Source organism: Arctopsyche grandis, chromosome 2 (assembly GCF_051622035.1).
Source record: "Arctopsyche grandis isolate Sample6627 chromosome 2, ASM5162203v2, whole genome shotgun sequence".
Lineage (NCBI taxonomy): Eukaryota > Metazoa > Arthropoda > Insecta > Trichoptera > Hydropsychidae > Arctopsyche > Arctopsyche grandis.
The window spans coordinates 27,143,693-27,168,251 of NC_135356.1; positions in this window are offsets into that span (position 1 = coordinate 27,143,693).

Here is a 24,559-nt window from a genome sequence, read left to right on the forward strand (position 1 = left end):
ATTTAATATACATACATACATATGTAGGTCCTGATTTGACCGGAATCATCTCGGTTTGAATACGGGTTCAGGAGTCTCAGTTTGTTATTTTGTAATGTATGCAGGGCTGATGAGAGGGGGGTGGGGGAGGGGACAAACTCCGTGGCCCGTGCTATTTGAAGGACCCTAAATTGTGGAGAAAATCATAACTAAAATATATTTAAAAAATCTGATAAACGCAAATAACGAATCTTTCGCTGGGTATCCACATTTAAAGCTACATAGTTTTCGAAAAGGCTTTTTTTTATCAAACAATCGAAGGTATTTACAGAGATAGTATAAGAATAAGATGCATGCTTGCTAAGGTTCTGAATGCTCGTACGTATTTATTGCTTGGAACAAAAGAGACGATAAATAAAATGTTCAGTATTTTTCAAGTAACTTTTACGATAACAGTGTTTATTATGAAACAAAAGCTCTGACTAGTGTAATACTAATAATTTTGGATAAATTAAAAAAGGCAATTTCAAGTTAAACAGTAAATTTGTAATAAATTATTAAAAAATTAGTGTTTATCTTGAAATTGCCTTTTTTAAATTGATGGTCAATATATTATTATTACTAATAATAATATATTGACCATCAATTTACTGACCAAATAAACACAGACAAAAAATATATTCAACAATAAATACAGTACCAAATTCATATAACCATTATTTATGATGCCGATCAGTATTAAACTATAAATGTTATTAATGAATATATTTTGCATTTCGGTCAGTGTTTATATCGAATTAGAAGAGTTTTAATTTAACTTATAATTATATGATTTAAACCTTACAAGCTTTTGTATTTGGTCATATAAAGAAATTTTTCTAACACAATATGAGCCTTACTGCAAATAGAAATTATATAACTTTTAATATTCAATTCATATAGGGATATGTATCCAAGCTAGTCATTTAGTTATTATATCGGGTATCACAGGTGTTTTTTTTTAGATTTTTTTAAATTAAATTGCATTTTTAAAATCCCTTATTTTTTCTTTCACCTCTTCACATTTTCACCCTTTTACATTATCTCTTCTATATACATATATTGTATGTATGTTGAGATCGACGACTCGAATATAATTGTAATAAACTCGAAATCTAATATGATTATAAAATAGATTTCGAGTTGAAACAATAAAATTTGGATGCTCATCAAAGAGGTAAGCTTTTGAGCATCTAACGCATTTGTGCGTTTGCTGCATAGCTTTTTTTCCCCCCGGTGTTTTTTTTTTATTATTATTGTTTGGTCCGACGATCGTACACTTTTTTTGGTCGTATGCACCTGCCTTTCTTCTGGTCGGATCGTGTACCAAACGAGTTTTTGTCCAAAACTGGTCGAATCGATCTCAAATTGGCTGTAATTTTTTGTTTGGCCGCGGGGGTCCGTGATCTTACCCCCACAACAAACGCAGGATGTTCTCAATAAAGCTCCCAAATCGAAAATCGGAACATACGGAATGAACCTTCGATCAAATCCACTAAAGACCAGTACAAAATATGAGAACAAAAGAGTCCAAAAGCAAAATATATGAGCACAATGGATAAAACTTACAATGAAAATCTTTTCATTTTAAAATTGCTATATACAAAGTATCGCGTCTTTAGAACTCAATGGCAGAACGTAATATGACTAAAAGACCCAATTAATCAGAAGACCATTTTGACGATTGATATAAATCACGGGGGCTGGATATATACCTATGATAATTCTTCATAATTGTACTCAATTGTAAGTTCCCTTGACATTAATTTTCAACTAGTATTTTTCCTGATGAAATTTCAACGGATGGTTTGATAAGAAAGGAATTGATAAGTGAATTGAATTGAATTTAAATTTTTTTAACAAAAGATAAATCAAACTAAATATGATAAAATATGTAAATAGAAAAAATCCTACATTACTCAATATACGCAAATCATCGTTGTGCTCCAAGGGTGTGATAAAATAATATTTACATGCACTTTTATATATTGTATCAAACTAAAATATTTTAATTAGGTTTAAAATTTATAATATTTGTAGGATCTGTACATAAAATTTTATATATACGAATGATTTAAACTGTATTGTTAATTTTAAGTAAGTCCATGCATTTACCTGATTACACAGAGAATGAAGTTAACTTTGTAAATTATTTTACTGCTTTAACTAATCTTAATAACTAGTTTGAGAGCGAAAAATGAAACTTAAAAAATACCTGCCTATATGCACTTACATATGTATGTAATATACTAATATGTGAATGTACGTTATAAGTTTTGCGTTATATACGACTCAAACATGGTCTACGTTTTTTTTAATATACCTGTCACTTCTTCAAATTTGGTAGATAATTTTAATGTTAGAACTGTTTACATTTTTAAAATGATTTGTTCTTATGGACATATGGATATATGGACATTTATGATTATTATTTATGATTTATACTTATGTATGTACAATGTACATTTTAATATTAATATTATTTAGTGGCATTATAGAGTGATCCAATGCACCATTGTGGCCAAACAAATTAGTTACATTTATTTATTTTACAAGTATGCAACCCATATATATGTATTTTTATACATTAAACACGACATCTATTGATTGATCATTATGTTTGATGTGCTTGTTTTATATACCTATACATATATTGTGTTCTCATAATTGAATTATGTTTGTTTGTTTCTATAATTCAAAATTTGCATTATTTATTTTCTACATATACATATTATTTATTATGATTATTATCTACATATAACTATTATTTATGTATGTACATATATGGACGAGGGGGATTGCATTATTCTCTCTATCGTCTGGAATAAAAGGTTTTATTATTATTATATGTATTCCAAAATGAACTCCGACAAAGCTGTGTACTATTACATAAACAATTGTATATATTTTTGGAATTTGAAATTAGAGTTTGCCAATTTATTTAACTATTATTGTGACGAATCTCATAAAATCGGCATCCTCTCTCTATTATGAAAATTTAATTTAAATTGTTGCAAGCATGCAAATACTTGCAGTTTGTAATTAATATTCGTATACATATCTGCATTGTATAATACAACCAGTCACAGTGTCGATTTAGGGTGACCTGTCATGGCACTCTAATGTTTAAATGAAAAATAATTAAAATGTTAGTAATGCAACTTGTACGCCCCTGTTTCAACCGAGCGTGGTCATATGCATTTCCGCAAAGAAAATGATAAACAAACATAGTAATAAAAAAAAGGGTTTCGTCAACCGGTCACTTCGGAGTGTGGGTCAAAGTTCGTGCGGTTTAATTGTTGCGTGCGAATTGTACGTTGCGAATGTCGGATGATAAATGGATGAGAGCCGTGATTTTATGATGTGAGGTGAGGTGGTGGAGGGTTGGGGGATGAGATTCGTGGGAGGGCGGAAGGGTGAGTTGAGAGGCGGGCGGTGGGTGTTGTCCCCAAAGTTTGGGAAGCGCTTGCGAGTTATTGTGTCCTACACAGCCTCACTGTTTCTTTTATTCGTACGCGTACTTACATATTACGCGCCAAAACGGTGTGGCCCAAAATGGCAAGCCTCCCGATGATTTTATATCAAAATATTTTAGACTTTCTCTATCGATACATATGCATACATATTTATGTACTTTCAATGTTTCAAAATTAATTGACGGTGTTCTAATATTAAATTAGATTTTATTACGTGTGATAAATTGTGTCACGACAAAAGCTCCACGGACATATAGTCCAACGCCAAAGAATCCACGACAAAAGATCTAGAAACTCCAGTTTAAACCATTGATCCACACTCCATTATACATATACATATGTACATCCCACAACAAATAAAATTTCAAAATATCTTTTTTTAAGACAGGGCATTTTTTAAAGTCGGTGAATACGTAATAGGATAGATATTTTGTCGGTTGGAACTTTTATCGTGGATTTTTAGTCCCTGAATCACATGTCCTTTTGTCGTTAGTTCAAATTTAACTACATTTTTATTTTTAAGTAACGCACGTCGGCCATTTTAAATCAGATTTATAAAATTGGTGTTAATCATCAGAAAAAGGTCATTGTTTTGTCCAATAGAACTAACTGGTTTTTGATTTTTTATGTCTGCAACTTAACTTACGTGATAATTTTTTGGTAATCTTTACTAAAACTAATTTAATTTACACTACTCATTTTTGACATATGTATGTAACTAAACAAAACATAAATGTTTTGATATTTTTAACATCTTTTTGGACATTTAATACTGAAAAGGAATAAATTCTAGACTACATAATCCAAAATACGTTGTTTGCATCGATTTTAATAACATGCCTGTACACAGTACATGTACTTAAAATAATTCTCGATAAAGATTTTGCAGATTTACCGGTAAACTGTATGCTGGTATTGCAATCTCTAGGTATTTTTTTTTTCGGTTTTTAAATGCTTTTTATTATTACGAAATTATGTTCATAATACGTCCTATATCTATTTTAATAGCTACTGATCTACTGATCATTTTCTATTTTACAATCTAATTTAATTTGGTTAGTAATCATAGTATTATATTATTCTAATGTTAATCTACAGCATAATAGGAAAAAGAGCTCAAAAACCTATTTACAATCTCTAGGTATGAGTTTGCTTCTATAATGTGTAGTAGTCAAAAAAATACTTTATTTCCTCTAAATATGACAACGATTTTGTTTTCTATAATATACTTTACCTCCAATAAAATTAATACAAGTCACACTGAAAATGTTGAAAATATGTACATTCATACACGATTAATAATAAAATTGAACTGTCATAATTAGAGGTAGGATAGTCACAGTGCTATAAGTTGTTCCATTGTTGTAAATCCTTTGTAAAAAAGGTTCGGCAAATCTTTAACAATGCATTTACAACCTTTGAAAAATACGCGGCACCTTCTGGGTCCGGTGACTAGTCATAATAGAATAATATTTTATTTTCATATACACTTTTGGCGGCTTCTGTTCGAGCATCTTGTCAGAGGACCGCCAACCTTTATCACAAATTTATTCGTGTGCCCACGATTTGTATCATCATCCATCCTTCATCAACATTTCAATTATCGTTTATACTTTTTCATCGAAGCAAAATTAACCAAATTATTTTTTGAACCAAAATCAAAAGATGACAGAACTTGCTTTACATAGCATAGCATTTCGTTAATAATAGAATATACGTACATATGTATATCGAATCTGAAAATATATTACATACATACTTTGAATCAATATTTATATACTAATGTACATACATATGTATTTTTTTACGTTTCATTTTTCCTCAAAGAAAATTCCATACCTTAGAAATTCTTTACTTATTTGCATGATCAAGTATTCCGATTTTTAAAATCCTTTTAATTGTTCATAAAACATGTTCAGAATACACACCCAGGTCTATTGTAATTGCTACTGATCCAGTGATAATTATCATTTTACACATTATCTTATTTTAATGTGCATAATATGAAAAAAAAAGGTTAAATACTGATTTATGTACATTTAATCCGCTTAAGTATTCATCAAAATTTATTCCAATATTGGCAAATTTTATGTCCGAGTCTTCTTTGTTTTCGTCTGGAACCTTTTGGTAACGATTCGAGTGCTTTTTCATCCATCTTCAATCTTCACGATCACTTCATTAAGTCACCCAGCTTCGAGCATACATATCTGCCAGGTCATCCTTCCCACCCATGCTCCGATCTCCTCTTGTTATTCAAAGCATACATAAATTCCAGCCAATTAGTTCAAGTTTCAATCATTCAAAATATTTCTTTAAATATACACTTGTAAATAGACAAGTCACCGACCTGTTGGATTGAATCAGCTGTAGACGTGTACATGTAAGTGGTTGTATATAAAGTCGAAATTACTATCAGCAGTACAGAAACAACAGAATGAATATACTTTTGAACTTAATATCATGTCCACTCCTTAGAAAGCAATCTATCTAAAATCAATTATCAAAATGTTTATTTGTTGTAGATCATCTTGTTGAAAAGCATGTATGCCATATTTACATAAAGGCATATATGGCAATCAAACTGTTCACTTTCAAATTATTGCATTTTTGTGAGACGAAAAGTATTCTACATCTACATATGTAAGATAAGATTGTTTATTTCCAGATGAAATATTACGTGGAGCTCATAATATTACCATGCCTTTAGATATTACAAGCTGTTTATTAGGTTCACTTGTTTAACCCAATTTACGTAGTACTATTTATTATTCAATTTCAGATTTTATTTGGGATTATAATGTACATTGGTATACATTTTAGCTTTAATTTCAAATCACGCAAACATTCGTTTACAAAACCACTCGATTAAATGTCGACGGGAAAAATACTGGTAAACTATTAATTCAATCCTTCAGATATATTTCAATATATCTGAATGGGTATTGTTCATAGACAGGGGGATGTCTATTAGGGCTAGGCAAGTAAGGCCTAAGGATGGCACATTTTGAGGGTCGACATATATTTTGTCATTCAATAATCAATACTCAACTGATCTAATTGAGCGCATCCTAATAAATTTCATTAAGACATATAACAAAATTTAATTTAAAACATGTATAAAATTATTATTATGGTTGTTGTTTCGTTTTAGAAAGGACAGTATTTTTTAAAATTTACTGGGGACGTCACTGTGTATGCAATAGTTAGTGCCAGACGTCTCGTGTTGACGGGACTGTCACTGTATTACAGTATACAGTCCCATATTACTTGTCCCGATTTTGTCCCGTTATTTGCTATATTTCCTGAACGCATCAAAAATTATATTTTTCTCGTTCTATTCTTTCCATTTTTGCTAGAATGGAAAGAAATAGAACGCATTATTATATATTTGCAAGAAAAAACAACGATTTTAGCAACTTTACAGATGACTCCAAAGCGACGAGTGTACTAATACTGATACAATACACCTAATACAATCAATACGAGCATTTATACAATGTGAATTCATACAAATATCATCCACATTGACATATTACATATGGAGACATTTTTGTGGCATTTTATTATGCAAATCGGCGAACCTCAAGACGCTGAATAACTTGAGATTTGCAAGAAAGATTGCAAAAAAGATGCCAATTTTACAGGAACCGCTTCAAATCAGAAAAATTGGCAAACTGATAGGAAGCGATCGACCTGGAGTCACACACAACGGTCTGGCCAGTAGCTACTAGTGGGAATCGAACCGTGATCACTATGTTCAAAAACACTATATGCTAGCCACTAGTTCATGTTGGATATAAACCGTACCCTCAGTACGAGAATATAGTACAGTATAAGTAGTATGTAGTATAGTATAATATATATATAATAGTGTGAATCAGTTCAGTATAATATGTAGTCAATACAGTCATTACGAGCATGAGTTCGTTATAGCCAATATAGTACAGTATGATCAGAACTCCGGACCCACCCATTTAAAAAATTAATCTACTACGCAATAAAGTGATCCACAGAGATATGTATATACGGAGACATATTTTGCAGCATTTTGTTTACAAACCGGGGAACCTTGAGACGCTGACTAACTCAAGATTTGCGAGAGAGATAGGGAAGGAAATGCCAATTTTCCAGGAACCGTTTCAATGAAAGTCTAAAATTGGCAAACTCTAATAGGAAACGATGGATCTGGATTCACAAATCAAGGTCTGGCCAGCAGCTGCTAGTGGGAATCGAACCGTGACCACTCTGCTCGAAAGAACAATATGCTAACCACTAGTCCACGCTACTAGGCCCCAGAATTTTGTAGTAAGTCCGCCACTGTATGTAACATATACTTACTAGAGGTAGGACCGGAAGCGCGCCGTCTATTGTTCCATTATTGTAAATGCTTTGTAAAAAATGTTCGGCAAACCTTTAACAATACATTTACAACATGTGAACAATGGACAGCGCGCTCTGGGTCCGCTCTTTAATACTTACATAACAGCAGTGGTGTCACCCTAATGGTTTACATGGGTTTCCGGAAAGCCGTTGTTAAAAATCAAAAGTATTAATGTGCGCGCGCAGAATACGGGAGGAAAAGCCTGTTCCTCTTGTTCCTGTTGTACCCTGCTCGCGCAAATTAAGTGAGTATGTACCGTTTACCATGCACCCTTTTTTTATCTTTCGACTTAAGATCTTTCGATTTTCGATCTTTGCCTTCCGATATTTGTGTTTTCTGTAATTTAACATTCTGTCTCGTCACGTAGACCCGGTTTTCGTGTTAATGGTAATTTTTTATATCTCTTATCTCTTATCCGATCGTTTACATACTGTTACGTACGCCGCGGATTAAGCGAATAGAATCCCAGAGACTATGTGACCGTTCAAGGGTTATCTGTTATCGGATTAACTATGTAAGTGCTTGCACTTACTTCCAGGATTATATCTGGACTCTAAGTGCATTTAGGCTAAACAATGACCGTTATTAGTTATTTCTCAGAATCGGTACGGGAAGACCCAATGTCGTGGAAATACATATCCGAATACGTGACTATACAACAGGTAAACAGATTAGGCGCCCTGAGAGATCTACCCCTTATAAGGCGGTACGTAGGCGATATCAGGTCATTCTGGACGGAGCAGTGACAGTGCGTGTAACTCCTTAATCATCAATAAATGCTGTGAAACGACTGTTGGCCTTTTGCTTGGATCCTCCACCCACCCCTACGCAACAATACTTTGCCATATTTCCTATTATGCTGTATATTAACATTAGAATAATATAATACTATGATTACTAACCAAATAAAATAAAATTGTAAAATAGAAAATGATCAGTAGATCAGTAGCTATTAAAATAGATGTATTGTGAACATAATTTTGTAATAATAAAAAGCATTTAAAAATCAAAAAAAAAAATAATTCGAAGCACGGAGCTGGAGGTTGGAGCAAGTATTTGGGTGTTGGAGCGGAGCAACTCCAAAAAAAAGTGGTTGCTTCAGATCTCCGATTTCATTTTATTTGCCGGGTCGATAAATGGTACCCTTTGAGAAAATAAAACTAACTATTATATCAAAATTGCCCAATCGAGAGTGTCTCATCGTTTTGCCGGGAAAATTAACCCGTCTGAGCCGAATGCGGATGTGAAGTTTTCGCGGCAGGTGACGTCTGGGGGAAACGATCGCACTTTTCCGCGGTTCGCGACCCCTGACAGCCGGAAAAAAGCGAGAGTCTCGAGTGTGAGTGTGTACGCGCCCGCACGCACACAATCACGCACGTGTTCGCGCACGCGCGCTCTCAATCTCACCGAGACGAGTGTATGAAGTTGTCGGGCCAACAGGGACCATGTTCGGGCTGGTCAGGCCCGCCGACACCCACCCAAAAAATTCAACTAATCACAGCGGTCCTCAACGAGAGAGTCGCGGACCAATCTCAGACAGAGCCGCAGTGTTTCTCACCCGGGTCAGAATTACAACAATATCAATTTGTACATATGTTTCAATTTTGAGCTTGACTATAAACACATAACTTATGCCAGCAGTATGGCTCAGTGGTTTGTTTATGTTTAGCACCGAGCGATTATTGGGTTCGAGCCCGCTATACTGCTGGTTAGACTTGGATATTTGTGTTTGCCAATTTTATCTGATCATTGTTGAAACGGTTCCTTAAAATTGGCAAAAAAATCTTCCTACCCGTTGTCACAAATCTTCTGTATTATGTATGTACAATTTGTAAAAAAAATATAACAAAAGTCTAAAATCCATATATGTCTCAATGGATTAATTAATTAACTTAATTTAATTAATTGTTAATTTCGTGTAAAATGCTGCATTGTTTGTAATTAATTGTCCAGGAAGGTGCATTGGGGTCTTCCTGTCAAGCCTTTCTGGTCTGCATATATGTATCTATGTAAAAATAAAATAAAATAAAATAACGGTGTATCCCATATTGGAAGAAATGTAGGAGAACCCCCACCGCGTGGAGCCAAGCACACGATGTGCCGTTCTTCCCTGTGTGATTTCTCCCTTAGGGCGATAACACACAGTGATGAATGTGGCACATGGTTTTTTTTTAAATAGTTTTAAGCGTGCGAAAAAATGTAGGGTGCCTTTCACAGATTCATAGCACGCACCGTCCCAAAATCACCCCCTGGAGTGTTTTCGGTAAAATTTTATCCTTGTATTGTTTGACAATGATCGATAACGGTCAGTGGCGTGCGGTAAAATTCTCTCTCTTTTTGTCGTACAGCCTTACTTAATGTGCGTGAGCAGTCAATCTCGTCAAGCCTTCCTGGTATATATGTACATATGTATGTATCTATGTAAAATAAAAAACTTAGTTTTACCAGTAGAGAAGCTGTAATTTACCAGTAGAGAGGATTCAAATAACGGCCGGAATATTTGACTTTCTCGATGATTACGAGAACGTCAAATTGACCGCCAGAGAACCAGATTGACAGCCTCTTGTAAGATTTTGCCAATTCATATAAGTATTTAAATTCGATCCGATGTAGCGTGAGACTTGCGAGAACCAAACTGCTGTCGCATTCGTGCAATGTATTTTTATTGAAGGATATAAAATAATTTCTTTATTTTTATTAAATTATTTCTTATTTAACTGTATAATATTATTACAATATAATTCAATGCAAAGTCTTAAATAATACTACTGTGAGTTTTTTTCGAATTTTTAAGTTGACTGGAAATGGTACCTCTACTTATACATAGGTGTCCTCTTTTTTTTAAGTTTTTGAATTCAATTATCTCCCAAACCACGAACCAAATCAGACTGAAATTTTTTTACATGTTATAGAAATTATACATTTTATACCCTAATATTTATTGAATATTTTTACCTGAACCTGAAATAGTACTTTTACTCTAAAGAGTCTTTTATGTTTTTCTCGGAAACATTTTGGTTTATTGAACTGAAATTTTATATCTACATATGTATGTAGAAGTTTAAGCTTAATACCGAGTTAAGTATAAGCATCCGTCAACCGGAAGTGGCAGTTTACTTTTGTCCGATTTTTCTTTCACTATTTTTTTCGACCCCTTAACCCTTTGAGTGCTGACGTCTTTTCTGTTAAAAACCCACCACGCTGAAAATTTCGCCAACATTTCCAACGAGAGTTATTTAGAAATCCAAAAGAAAACAAGTATAAAAATGTAGCTAATCCAAACAATCCCTAGATCAGGCCTGGGCAAACCACGGCCCGCCGAGTATTTTGGTGCGGCCTGCGAGCAAAATTCAAAAAAGTTTACTTTTTTCGGAGCTAAAAATATTTTGTTGATTTGTTAAATGGTTTATCGTTTCTGACATAAGATAGAATTCAAATTTGGGCCAAACTAGACAGCAAACTAGAATACAAACTTTAATAAGCAATTATCATCAATATTAGAATCGATCACATGGTACTCGATAGCTCTCGACGAAAGTAATTGTCCTGATTACAATTTAATTATAATTCATTGTATTATATATCAACAAGTATTTTTCAAAAATGTGTAAAAATTTGAACATCTTGTATTATTAAACTTGTAAATTTAATACGATCGAGTGGCTTGAAACACACAATTCATTGCTTTCCTTTAAGTTATTGAATCTGAGTTCAGCCTAGGAAAAATACTTCGGCGAGTATGGGATACAAAAGAAGAAATCGTTCGAAAATGAAAAATATTATCGACTTCCCCGAATTAACTGTTAATGACTGGCTGTGTGATTTTGCATTTGCTTTGGACATCGTGACACATTTAAATACTTTCATCAGTGTTCCAAGGGGAAAATTTATATGTCCATAATATGGTGAAAAGTTACGACTGTTTCTTCACCATTTATTGATTAAACGGGTAGACCAATTTTCGACCATGAAGTTGCTGAAGATACCAGAAAATAAATTTGAAGAATATGCTGAAATTATCAACGATTTAAGTGGTGAGTTTCCATGAAGATTTGGCGACTTCCGAAAAATTGAGATAGACTTCGTAATTATACGAGATCAATTGCAATATATATTGATAGCGTATCGACGGAGTTATAAATTAAGATTATATATTTACAACGCCCTTATACGGAAAAATTCGACAAACTTAGAGATTTTGTTCTAAAAATGTTGGTGGTTTTTTGATCAACCTAAATATTTAAACAAACATTTTCAATCATGAATATCAATAAAAATTCTTTACGATCAAGCATCACAGATGAAAATTTACAAGCATTTTTAAGAATTTCAACTACAAAATTTTCTCCTGAAATTAAAAAACTGTAAAAAATGTAAAACAGTTTCATTCCTCAAATTAAATTGTTGTTTTGTATGAAATTTAAGAAAAAAAATATTTTAATTTCTTTCACGATAATAAATAATGTACATAAATAGTATTTTACTTGCGGCCCGCCGCTCATTTTTAATTTCTAATGTGGCCCTTCATCCAAAAAGTTTGTTAGCGAGGGCCCTAGATAACTACCCTCAGCGGTAGTTATCTAGGGCCCAGGCCTGCCCTAGATAACTACCGCTGAGGGTTTTGAGTTTTGTAAAGGTATGTTTAGACTCTCTAACGATATGAAATAAACAAATGAATGTATTTTTCCAAAATTCCATCTTCTTCATTGTTGTTAAAATGTAATGCTGACAAAGCCACAATCTAAAATACGCAGTTAGGGATTTCCATCGAGAAATTCTGCTATGGTTATAAATTGCGAAATTCCGGTGTAAGCCAGTCTTTATAAACATTGACACGGATTACACGACCCATGTTCAATGCATTTTTTCCATGTTACTTTTAAAGGCTTAGCAGGTAGTATTCTTGTTAACTTTGTACATGCTCAATATACAACGCCTATCGGCGTTTTGCAGGCCTATGGACTTGTCAGCAAAACGCTGATCGGCATTGATGAGCATTCAAAGGGTTTATCATGTGTGCGCTTCACAAAAAAATTCAAGTATAATTATTGTATTGATGTGATGAAAATTAAATAAAATCACTAAATTTAATAAACCAGAAGTGGGATTTTTTCCTCTCCGAAAGGTCAAAAATGTTGTGACCATGATTCTTTCCACACCCCTAAACGTATTAAGCTGAAAATTTATATTTCTATTCTTTATGTACTAACTTAGCTCTGATATGATTTGGTCAGAATTCGTAAACAGGAAGTAGTAGATTTTTTAAAACAATATTTCATTATATTAATTCGACCTTTTAAATTATTTTAATCTTTTTGATATTTATTGTGTATAATACTGATAGTGATTTTAAGTAATAAAAAAAAATTGAACAAAATCCGAAAACCGGAAGTAGAACTTGTCTTGTTTAAGTTTCCCTGCATTTGCACTCAATTTGTATCGAAAACCGGTATGCGTGAACGTGTATGTATGTTTAATTTTCGAATTTTGTTTTATGACCTTAAATATTCCTCAAATACGTAGATAAAGTCATGGGTTGGTCACATCCGAATTTTTTTTAATTTTTGCTTACAAAAATTTCCTTTACATACGTACTTGGGTCTAAAGATAACAATGATTTGATAATAATGTGCATACAGTGACTTTTACCAGTACCAGTGGCGTACAGTGACTTTTAAAATAGGGGACTAGGTATGGACAAAAAATACATACATACATATGTAAAAAATATATTTTTAATTTTTGAATTATAATAATCTGTCTTGATAATTAAATATCATAAAGTAGACAAGTTTCAGCTTCAGTTTCGGTTCGATAGGTCGAACGGTGTTCAAAAAATCCCCAAAATACACAGACACACATTTTTTCTAGATAATTAAAACATTCCGAGTTCGAATCCGTCAAAATATCGAGTTCGAATTTTCGCATGATCACAACACTTCATGTACATATTGTTACTACACACAATACAAAGAAACAGATTAACCAATGATAGAGTATCAAAATTAGTTTCTGTTAGATATAATCTAATATTACAAGCAGTAGATGATGAAATGCATACAACATATCTAATAAGTGCTTCACATGATAATTCCGTTATGGAAAATAATTTAACTATAGTCTCTTCATAGATATATAATACATAGATGTATTATACATCTATGGGTCTCTCACATTTTTGTAACTAAAAAGAGGGTTTAATTTTTTTTTGTATCTACATACATATACACATAGGTATATGTATATACAAAAATATATACATATATTCATACTTTTTTGTGAATTGATACAAAACTATTTCGTTTTTATGCAATAAAATATTTATAAATACACTATTGTTACTTTTTACAAAAATAAATATAATAAAATTTTAAATTTTAAAAATGATTGTTTATCATATTAAATGTATTGTATGCATACATTTTTAATGAATGTGATATTTGACATCCAAATATTTTTATAAAAACTCTTATGTTTAAATTAATGTGACCTTTCTTTAATTATAACCTACATATGTATGTACAAAAATATATTGTATTATTTTGGTCTTTCTCAATTCAAAAAATACAGTTTTATGTAAAAAAACTCCAATTTTCCCAAAGTTACCGTTTATTTTCCAAAGTTCCCGGTTTTTTCCTTTTCGTTCAAAATTCCCATTTTTGCCCATCTCTAAATATTACTACGCACATAGATAAAGTACAAAACCCTGAGACAAAACAAAACGTGATAAATTAAACATTTTTACGATAACGACGGGACGAACACAAGGGACGTAAAAAACTGTCCCGGCCAAAACGGGACGTACCCTAGTTACCCTAGTCATGCAAGACGATAATGTTAATTTTACAACTTTCCAAGTACGCTTTACAATTAACGTCGATGATACATATGTATGTACGTTCGTTCTGGGAATGATCACACTTTTTACTTTATAATATTTATTGGTCTACGTTCCAAATCTAGCGAGCATTATCTTCCATCTCCATCGATCATGCTTCGCGCGATCAGCTATTTCGGTATCTCAGAGACAATACGACGTATACGTCTATAGCTGGAGCCTCGTGCAAAAACATGTTTATGTACACACAAGTACAATAAGTACATATATAATAAAATAATATAATGCGAGGGCGATGAATGGGTTTTCTGCGCTTTGAATGTATTTTAAGCCCATTCATCCAGACCGTGAGTGCCGAAACGATAAATGTGTATTATCAATGCCCCTTAGTTTTACTGTATGCAATAGAAATAATAGTGGCTGCGATCAGTTCATGCTTCGACTGTCTATGTATGTATGTATGTAATATATTAAAATCCATTATTTGTTAAACATTACAGGGATGCGGAATACGTATTCATTACTATTCGTGCTATGGATTGATCATACATATACATATGTATGCACATACATATGTATACATATATTTATGTACTTGAGGGATTTTTCAGGAACTTGGAATGGGACACAACATAAGTAAAAATCAACGGTCGCTTCTTGAATCATCTTCGGTTCGCAGGCGATATAGTTTTAATAGCTCGCGATCCAGCTGACCTATTGGACAGACTAACACCGTTGGACAGGGAATGTAGGAAATTAGGATTAAAAATGAACGTAGATAAGACCAAATTAATTGTAATAAGTTATTGCATACCTGATAGCATCTCATTAGATGTTATACCAGTAGAAGTAGTAAATAATTATTTATATTTACGTCAAATAATTGACATGTCTTGTAGTAAAGATGAAGAGATAAGGAGAAATTAGTGTACACATGCATTTGGAAGAATGAATGTTGTTTTTAAATCAAAAATGCCTGAAGAAAAAGAGCTTCGATCAATGCGTTTGGCCAGTAATGATGCATGGATGTGAAATTTGGACATTGAACGCCAAGATGCTACACAAAGTCCAATGCACTCAAAGAAGTATGGAACGCTGCATGCTCGGCATAACGAGGAAAGACAGAAAGCTGAACATGTGGGTGAGAAGTATGACAAGGTTAGTGGAAATAGTAGATAGAGTAAAGAAATTGAAATGGAAATGGGTGGGACACGTGGCTAGAAGAATGGACGAAAGGTGGAAAAAATAAGTGCTAGAATGGTACCCTAGAGAATGCCAAAGGGTAAAAGTAAGACCGCAGGAAAGATGGGTAGACGAAAATAGGAAAATGTGTGGGGTGAGATAGATGAGAGTTGCGCACTACTGAGACGACTGGAAGCGTGTTGGAGAGGCCTGCATCCAGCAGTGAATGATGATGTGGAAACTAGCATTTTGAATTTTAAAATAAATGAAACTGAAAAAAGTAGCTTTACCACTGTTTTAATCGGCGTTTTGCCAACAAATTCACGGAACTGAAAAAAAGGCCGATAGGCGTTGTTTTTTGAGTATGTAAAAAGTAAACAAGAATACTACCCGCTAAACCTTTCCAGGTAGCATTGAAAAAAAAATGCATTGAACATGGGTCGTGTAATCCGTGTAAATTTTTATAAAGACTGGTTTACATCGGAATTTCTGAATTTATAACCATAGCAGAATTTCTCGATGGAAATCCCTACTAACTGTTTAGGCATTTAGATTGTGAGCATCATATTTTAACAACAATAAAGAAGATGGAACTAGTTTTGGAAAAATACATTAATTAATAGACTTCTTTTGTTTATTTTATATTGTTGCAAGATATATTAGAGAGTCTAAATACACCTTTACAAAACTCGAAATCCTCGGCGGTAATTATCTAGGGTTTGTTTGGATAAGCTATAATTTTTATACCTGCTTTTCTAAATAATTCTAGTTGGAAATGTTGGGGAAATTTTCAGCGTGGCGGGCTTTCAACAGAAAAGATGTCAGCACTCCAAGGGTTAATGAAAGTGAAAAAAGTAGCTTTACCACTGTTTTAATAAGTTGCAAAGGGGTGGTAGAAAGAGGCGTATAGATCACCCAACTGTCATCGCTCTGATCTGACAAGATTTCGATGTAAATTTGATTGAGTTCGTTCTCCTCTTGAGCTTCGTGTCGACACGTTAGCTTTCTTCGATATTAGCTAATCCTCGTATGTTGGTAAAATACCGACGGATAAGATTAGTTTGTCATAGTAAGTGATTCAAAATCAGATCACAATTTTTTAACAGGCAGGAACGTTACTGAACAGAGTGAAGCTAATAAAAGCTTGTAAATAAACTATATCACCACACGCCACTGGTATGTGCCTCATACATATGTAAATTTAAATACGTATATAAAAGTTAAAAATTTAATATAATATTATTTTAATGCATATTTATTTCTATAATACCACACTAGTCTGAATTTTTTATATTTTTTTAAATATATACATATGTATAAGTACACATATGTATTTTAAGTATATACATATAAGTACACATATGTATGTATTTATCCGGAACCATTTGTACCTAGAAAAAAAATGCAAAATGCAAGACGATAGCGAAAATGAACAAGTACAAAAATGAAGTACCTACATACATACAAACACTATTACAAAGCCTGCATGTACGCAAACCTCAAAGCCAAAAAGGAAAAATTTAATCAAAGAAATGCTCGATTCAGAGCTCGCACATTTTTTTCACTTATTTTTTTTTTTCTTTTTTTGAGCTAAACTTTGTTCGCGCGTTGTAGGGCATCGTGAACAAAGCCCACGAGACGGTCAGGCCCTTTGTGAAGATGGACCCTTTCGGCGAAGATAGGCGAATCTAGGCTCGCAAAATAGGACCGATAGGCTCCTGGGCCGATACGACGGTAAAGCGGGTGCTGGGGGGAGGGGGGTGAGTCCCGGGATTCGGCATAGAGAGGAATGAGGGGTGGGTTCAACTAGCGATAAGCCGTGCATGCGTTATTTGATAAAGAGCAGATATATGAGGGGCGAAATCAGCGCGGCCCTGCTGCAAGATAAGGATGTGATCCTCATGCCAAATAGACGATATCCACGTCTCCAACCCCTTGGATCCTCGCGAATAACTTATTCCGGCTGAATGAGGTCGATATCCTCGAACCGGAAATACTCCGGGTATATACATACATACATTCGTATGTATGTATGTATGCATGATAATACATATATGTACATAGATATCCCATGTTTGCCGTGACGATAAAAATTATTGGTTCAGTGGGAATGGATATTTATTGCATAAAAGCACAGATCTAAAGTCGTGTCTTGAGACATGATTAATATGTTTAAAGACAAACGTATTTAAAAAATCTATACATGACGTTGATCGTTTTTTGTGTTTTCCCAGAATCTTGAGTTTGTCGTTTTAGATTCATCTATGCGTCCAGGATTTAGTTTAAAGGGGGAGGGGAATGGGGGGGGGGGCATTAGAATGGACTAAATATTTTTTTGAAAGTTAATTCAGTGATTATAAAAATTTATTAAAATAATAAAAAAATTAGCTTTTGAATACATGTACCTACATATATACTTGAATATTTGAATACATGTACATATGTAATGTCAATCGTGGTTTTTTTGAAGTTATAATTTTGAAGAAAGAAAAAGATTTTACTATTTACTTAGTGTATTCACAGTGAGTTTATTGAATTCTCAATAAAAATATCTCCCTATCCTAAGATTTAGTCCTAGATGCGTCACAGAATCGCAGTGGCTCCTTTTTATTTTACTGTCAAATATGTAAATTCGGAATAAAATTATTTTTGAGAGAATTTTGATGTCATTACTAATGACTCATTAGTAGAAATCAGGTGGTCATCGGGACAAATAAAAATACTCCCTTCCAATAGTGTTCATAGAGCAAAAAAACTAGTAAAAAATGGTTTTTCTACGAAATTAACAATAGCAAAATCCTCTGCTCCGATCTCTAGCCTAAATCTACTCATTACATAATTAAGTAAAATATAAACAAATATTCGTCTATAAACAAATTTACATAGGTATGCGACTGTATAACTTAATTTAAAGTAACATTCGTCTATATAAAAATTTAGATATGCAAATATGCATCATAAAATTAACAAAAATGTATAATTACATACACATATAATAGAGCAGTGGTTAGCGTGTAATGCTTTCAAGTGAGCAGTCACGCGTTCAATCCCTGGCCCGGCACTGCTGGCCAGACATTGGATATGTGACTCCAGGTGGATCGCTTTTTTATCAGAATTTACCAAATTATCTGATTTCATTGAAACAGTTCCAACAAATTGGCAACCTTGTCCTATTTCTCGTAAAATTCAAGTTTTCAGCATTTCAAATTTGCTGATTTAAGAAATGCTGCAAAAACTTTTATCAAATTTATCCATAGATATGTACATATGTGCATATGATGCTCTGTTAAATTGCTCTATAATTTTTTTTATCAATATTCAAAATTTGTCCAGGAAGGCGCATTGGGGTTTACCTGTATGGCCTTCCTGATATATGTACATATAAAAAAAATCAATTTTAAAGAAATATTTAATTTTCATTAAAAATTACATCAACAACTTTCAAAGACGACGCTTTTTTATATAAATATGTTAAATTGGTAACCAGGTGCACGCATTCGTGCACTTGTGAGAACCGTTTCAACACTGTGCATTGTCTTTGTGACGTCTGTACGAACGATCAGTGTAATGTTAGTCACAGTGCATGCACATTATCAGTGTAATATCCGTACTGAGGGATTCAGATATACATATTTCCTATATTTAGGTATACATATGTACTTAAGATCTATGAAACGATACTGCAAAATATTCTTGAGCTTACATAATTACGTGCCAATTTTGAAGTAAGCGTCAAAATTGGCACCAACCACAACACAACTGCATAGATACACTACGGAAAGTCTTGAGCAGACAATGAAAATTATACCACCTGGACGACTTGTTTGATTCTTCTACCCATTTCTTTAGCCCCCCCCCCACCTAATCCACTCCTCTCAATCCCGGTGTCTATCGGTTCGGCCGTCACTCAAAGGGTTGAGAGCGAGCGTTGATTAGGGCCGATAGCGACAGAGAGAGACCTCTAGTTAGCCCTATCCGAGTTCGGGTCAAACTCGATTGATTGGATCACCTCAAGTCGGACACGCGACCCACCAGGTGTGGTGCCAATTCAATTAGGCGACCGGAAAAGACGCCGCCGTCGCATGAATAATAAACGCGACATAATCCCGTTGCTCTGATTGGCCCGGCACGTGGGCACACACGCCAAATTGATCCCAGACCCTTGAGACCCTGTATTCAGTCCTTTTACGGATAAACTGCAGTCAGATCTTCCCGAGAGCCGCATGCGGATCGCGGCCCGTAGCCCGTACCGTAACAAATACATATAATAAATAAATACATTATGGCTAATGAGTGGGGGGATGTGATATAATAGCCAGCAGTGTGGCTCAATAGTAGCGTGTATGTTTAGCACCAAGTGATCAGTGGGTTCGATCCGCCATACTGCTGGTTAGATTTGGGGGGTATTTGTGACTCCGAATCGATCGTTTCTTGTTAGAGTTTTCCAATTTTATCTGATCATTGTTGAAACGGTTCCTCAAAATTGGCAAAAAATCATCTTTCCCACTGTCGCAAATCTTCTGTATTTATTGTATGTACAATTTGTAAAAATTGTGTACAAATATAAATCCATAGATGTCTCAATGGATTAATTATTTAATTAATTAATGAATTAATTGTTATTTCGTGTTCTTCAGCTTCTCGAAATATAGTGATTTGTGTAATAATAAAATGCTGCATTGTTTGTAATTATTTGTCTTCCTGGTATATATCTATGTAAAAATAAAAAATAAATAAATAATGATTTGTAACGAAGGGAGCGGGGGAAAGGTGGGGGGAAGGGGTGTAGATAGTGTAACGTCACAAAACTACGTAAAATGTAAATGTAAAATGTAAAATGTAAAATGTGAACTTATGTATTTGTTATGAAAAAAACTGCTACTATACATTTATTACGCATGCAAACGATTAGCTTACCATATGACGGTTGATGTTCAAACTATTTTTTTAAATTGATCTTTTTTTATAAACTTCACTCTATTAGTTCCATGAAATTCCTGCGCGTCAAAAAAATTTGATCTGATTTTGAATCACTTACTCTGTTTCGATCGCTTTGATATTATTCCGATATATGGGAGCTAGCTAATGTGTCCGACATGAAACTAGAGGAGTTTAATCATTAACGAAATTTAACGAAGGAGTTTAATCATTAACGGAATCTTGTTTCAGATCGAAGCGATGATAGCTAAGTGTCCAAACGCGACTTTCTACCGCACCTTTTGCAATAAAAATTATTTCTTTCACACTCATTTACTTTCATCTCTTAATAAACTTACAAGCTTTTATACTTCATCATATACATACGTTTTTAATTCAACAGTTCATTCACTAAAATAATAAGAAATTCGTGGCCCGTTTCTGCAAATTTAATTTAAATTTATTTTAAAATCAGAACAGAAATAAGTGCCCCTTTTGTTAAGACTGCAGGGAAGATGGATTGTCGAAATAAGAAAAATATGCAGATTGAGGTGAATGAGACTTGTGCAAAACAAAGACGAATGGAAGTGAGTTGAAGAGTTCTTCATCCAGCAGTAAGTGCTGATGATTATGATGATGATGAAACACACATACCAATGTATGTACATACTTAAGTACCCGGAATTTACATAAAAAAGCACCCAACTGCATCATTCTGTTAGTTCAGTGACATTCCCGCCCGTCAAAATATTGTGATCTGATTTTGAAACACTTTCATACTTCAGGTCACTTTAGTATCTTACCGACGCAAGCTAATGTCTCCGACATAATGCTAGAGGAGAATGAACTCAATAAAATTTACATCGGAATCTTATGTGAAACCAGAGCAATGACAGCTAGCCTCTTTCTACCACCACTTTGAAACTTATTAAAACTTTTTTCACTCTCATTAATTTTAAAATTCAAAATGCTAGTTTCCAATAACTGTGCACTGGACAGTTATTGGCCAGATGAGTGGAGGGATTCTGTCCTTGGTAATCAATTAATTATTGTTGCTATCTATGGTGACTCCCACCGATCTAATCTTTAGTCACCCAGCAGCATATGTAGCTAAGTGGTTAGCGTATAATACTATCGACTGAGGCGTCATGGGTCCAATCCCTGGTCCGGTATCGCTGGACAGACCTTAGATACATATATGTGACTCTAGATCGATAGTTTCTTATCAGAGTTTGCTAATTTATCTGATTTCATTGTTGAAACGGTTCCAAACAAATTGACAAGTATCCTCATTCGTCACCAATATTTGAAAATAATTTCCAATTTATAATACGGACACTTTTGCTAACATTGTACAAACGGTGACCCAGTGTTTGTATGTTCATATGTCTGTTCATACACTGGGTACGCACGCAATCATCATCATACATATTTTATCACTTTTTTTTGGAAGGGAGTGATCAACCGGTAGGGGGGGGGGATGAATTGGGGACGATTCGACCGTCAGCTTCTCCATGAAGTTGGCGACACGGTAATTGGCGAATTTCGTGAATTAGCACGTCGTCGGTTGGCGGCAGTGGGACACGCGCGTGGGCGAGCGCGCGCGCAATTCAAGGTGGATACGGAAACCACGAAAGAAGGGGACGATGAAGCGAGAGTGGGGTAGGAAGAGGATGGAGGAGGCCAGTGCGGGGGTCGTGCGGCGCTAATAAACCGAGTACGCGACCGGAATTTGTCGTCGCGCGCTGCAAATTGTCGTAAGGGGGTCTGTCGGGGGGAATGGTCGGGGTGTGAAGGGGATGAAAGTGGGGGTGAGGGGGGTGCAGGCGAGCACGACGTCCTCACCCTCGTCGTGCACATCTGAATGGCCGCGCGGACAAATTGATAATCGATCGGAGGCGTGCGCGCCCCCCCTTTCCCCTCTTCCACGCGCCCCCTCACCCTTCCTCGCTTTCCTCCCCTGTGACCATCCCCCTCTTTCCGATGTTCCGTCGGACGATGTCACTTGCGACATCGTCGTCACACGACGATCCAACTATTGCGCAACCCTTGGACGCGACCGTGTGCAGGGCAATCCGTCCCAACCCTTCCTCCTTTCCGTGACCCCTTGAGTGTGAGCGTAAAGGCGGGCATTCACGGAGAGATTTGTAAGCAGACAAATCTCGTTTGTACGTGCGAAATGCTATTGGTCGAGATGCGGTGTCAGAGACAGGATGTGCGTTTTAAGTGTCTTCCTACAGCGGACGAACTGCAGAACAATGTTACTGCAAAGACACTTATGTAAGTAACCCGTTTCAAAAATAAAACACAGAATTTTTTTGATAAGGATACACAATACCTATATACTTACTACAATACATACATACATACAAGCTACACAATTCCTATGTACTTCAAAGGTAGCAAATTCGAATCCATTAAAGTCTTGTCTTTAAAAGAACACCAGCGCTTTGCCCATACGAACGTATTACACTTCTCCCTTCCTCAATAATGGCACTAGAGAAATTATTTTTTAATATGCTATGGATAATCACTGTAGGCATGTTTGTATATTTTTATTTTTTTCATATTGTCGTGTTTTTTATAGAAGCTAGGAGCCATCAAACATCTATAAAATCGCCTCGTTTTTACACCCACGAAAAGAGTCCAGCGTGCTAATTTAACGGTTGATTTTTAAAAAAATACGTAGACACAAACATAGAAAATATCTTTCTCATACCGATGATGAAATTTTTTTTTAAATTGGTCCAGTTTCGGAGGAGAAAACTGGAGAATACGAAATCTCGATTTTGTCGATTTAAAATAGGTATTATCTGGTCGAGGCGCAACTGTCGCATTCACTCAATATATATATTGATATATTGTCACATTCACTCAATATATATATATATATATATTGATATATTGTCGCATTCACTAAATATATATATATCGAAGAAAGGAACGGCAACAAAATTAAGGTTTCAGGTATCCAGCCCTCTTAATATGAAAATCTATCTTAAATAATTAACAAAATTATACAATACTACATACTTCTGATATTGATCGTTTATATGAAAATGTCTGCTATGTGTGCCTACATTCCAAATTCAAATGAAATTCGCGAAAGATATTTAGTATAATGAGTACGGTCTGGAGAAAGGAGAGAAACAGACCATTTTTAAAAACTGTAGAAGCTGAATTAACGATCAAATTAAATTACAATTCGTGAAATTTTTCGAGCAAATACAGCGAACATATTTTGAAACAAGTTATAAGCTCGAAAAAATACTTTTTATAAAATGATTTGGTAACTTTGTCAACAAAAATTATATTATCAAATACATTTAGTACGAATAAAAGTCTATTTAAATTGTACAGCACTGCAAGGCCACAGCAGTGCACGGAAAATGGTACCTAAACAAGTTTTGACCTTGCTTATGTCGTATCATCGAGTTAATATTGTCACAATATGACGTTTCTGAAAATATTCACATGCGCATGTGCACTTTAGTACGCGTGCACTCGCTACTATGACGTCGCATCGTGATTGACTATTTCCACATTGGCCAAAGAAAATCGGTTTTGCTTGATACGTTACGGTGACATGTACTGCTGTATAATATGAATAGATTTTGTCAACTTTTGTTATTACATCTACATCACGTACACATTACGGAACATATGAATTTGTCTATACAGAATGTACCAAGGAATACTTTTTATACTGCTGTTGCCGGTATGTGCTATGTCAGTATAAATAGACCT